This window comes from Penaeus chinensis, chromosome 33 (genome assembly GCF_019202785.1).
Source record: "Penaeus chinensis breed Huanghai No. 1 chromosome 33, ASM1920278v2, whole genome shotgun sequence".
In the NCBI taxonomy this organism is placed as follows: Eukaryota; Metazoa; Arthropoda; class Malacostraca; order Decapoda; family Penaeidae; genus Penaeus; species Penaeus chinensis.
The window spans coordinates 2486890-2489389 of NC_061851.1; the positions used below are offsets into that span (position 1 = coordinate 2486890).

The 2500-nt window shown below is 41.1% G+C and overlaps 1 protein-coding gene across 1 annotated transcript in view; it reads left to right on the forward strand.

Annotated features, from left to right (window-relative positions):
- The window catches only part of LOC125043379, a 672402-nt gene that overhangs the window by 645234 nt on the left and 24668 nt on the right, over nucleotides 1–2500 (forward strand). The gene's annotated exons all lie outside the window — the stretch shown is intronic.

A 2500-nucleotide genomic window follows, 5' to 3' on the forward strand; every position in this document is an offset into this window, starting at 1 on the left:
TTCTCCCCTCTCCTCCCTCCCCCCACCTCACCTGCCACTCACGCGGGCGAGCTCGGTTCCGAGTGACACAGTTCGAGAGACAGACTCCCCCCCCCCCCGCGAGCCCCCCCGTGGCCCGGCCCTCGCCCCGCCCGCCCCTTGCCCCGCCGCCAGACACGCAGCCCACGCACGGGTGCCCTGACCTTTAACAAGAGTGCGACGCCTGACCGCTGCGAATGGGAGTGCGAGTGAGTGACAGACTTCAAGCGTGAGCGAGTGGCAGAGTGATGGGCGGCGCGGAGGAGGGGGGGGGGGCGATGGGGGGCACAGTGAGGGCGTCACTCACATGGGCGAGGGGGGGGGGGAGGGGGCCCGGGGGCGACAGGGAACGGCTTGAGCACGGAGATGACTGTTGTTGTTATTATTATTATTTTCTTGTTGTAGTTGTTATTATCATTATTATTATTACTCTTATTATTGTTTTTATTATTATTACTATTATTATTATTTTTATTATTATTACTATTATTATTATTTTTATTATTATTACTATTATTATTATTTTTATTATTTTTATTATTATTACTATTATTATTATTTGTATTATTATTACCATTATTGTTGTTATTATTGCTTTGCTAATAATAGCATTAGTAGTGATGCGATGATAATAACTGTTGATGAGGGTGATAATGATAACAATGAGAGTGATGATGATGTTAATGATAGTATTTATGATGATATATCTAATAATGATAATGAGTTTGGTAAAAATTATGATAATAATGATAATGATGGGAATAATTATAAAGATAATATTAATGATAATTGTAAAGATAAAGAAAATAATAATGATAAAAACAACAACTGCAATAGCAACAAATATTATAATAAAAATGATGATGATAATTATAATGATGTTAATAATGATTATTATGATAATAATAATTGTTGTTAGCAATAATAATAATAATTGTATTATTATTATTATTATTATTATTATTATTATTATTATTATTATTATTATTATTATCCTTACCATTATTATTGTTGTTGTTATTGTTATTATTACATAATTAATAGCAATAATACCAATGATAGATATGGCATCACACACACACATATATGTGTGTGTGTGTGTGTGTGTATGTATGTATGTATCTATGTATGTATGTATGTGTATATATATGTATGTGTGTATTTGTGTGTGTATATATATATATATATATATATATATATATATATATATTTGTGTATGTATTTGTGTATGTATGTATAAATATGTATGTATATATACGCATGTATATGTATATATGTATATATATATGTATGTATGTATCTATGTATGTATGTATTTATGTGTATATATATATATATATATATATATATATATGTATGTGTGTATTTGTATGTGTATATATATATATATTTGTGTATGTATTTGTGTATGTATGTATGTATATGTACGTATATATACGTATGTATATGTATATATATATATATATATATATATATATATATATAATTGAGTTGTATTAATTGTTGTCACTGTAGCTGCTTTGTCACCACCACCGTAATCACTATCATCATCATCATCATCATCATGCATCGCCATTAAGGCTGCAGGTGCAAGAGGCGGCGCAGACAGGTTCAATTGGGAATCGGCCAAGCCGCCCGTGGAACAATGGCTCCCGCCCCAAGCAGGCCAGACGGAGACGGACAGATGGCAAAAGCGGCCGCAGATCCCCCCCCCCCCCCCCCCCCAGCAGGCCAGGCGTGCCTTTCCGCGAAAGAAATGCTGGGAGAAGGTTGTGTCGCGGCTCGGGAGCGACGTCGAGTGTCCCGACAGGAAGGACCTGGCGAAGGTCCTCCCAGTCCCCTCATACCGGCATGGCCACGCCCACCTCCTGGGAAGCTGGTGTATAGAGGGACGCTCGTACTTGCTGGGGATAACAGACATCGGTGGTTATGTGGTGTCTTCTTATCTGCCAACAACCTCTGGTTTTAGGGCTTTACAAGTTCCATCGCCTGCCATGTGACACTTTCTTTGCACACACTCTCTATGCTTGCGTGCGTGCGTGTGTACATCCGTGCATGCGTGCGTGTGTGTGTCGCCGCTATGCGAAACGCCAAAAGTGTTCGCATCTCCGTGAAAACCCGAGGCCTCGCACATGTACTCTTCAGGCGAAGCGAAGTATTCCCGTGTGTGAATAGAACTGGCTGTATTTCACGCTACACACTACGCGGCCTCGCACGCCAGCCAACTCAACGCAAACGCTTGCGCTTTAAAGGGAACGGCTGTTGTAATCTGTTTATGCACCGAGGAGGAGGACGGAGGGAGGTGAGGGGGAAGAGGGAGGAAAGGATGGAGGGAGAAGGGGAGAGAGGGAGGAATGAAGGAAGGAAAGGATAAGAGAATGAGAGAGAGAGAGAGAGAGAGAGAGAGAGAGAGAGAGAGAGAGAGAGAGAGAGAGAGAGAGAGAGAGAGAGAGAGAGAGAAGGGGGGGGGGGGTCAGGGAGG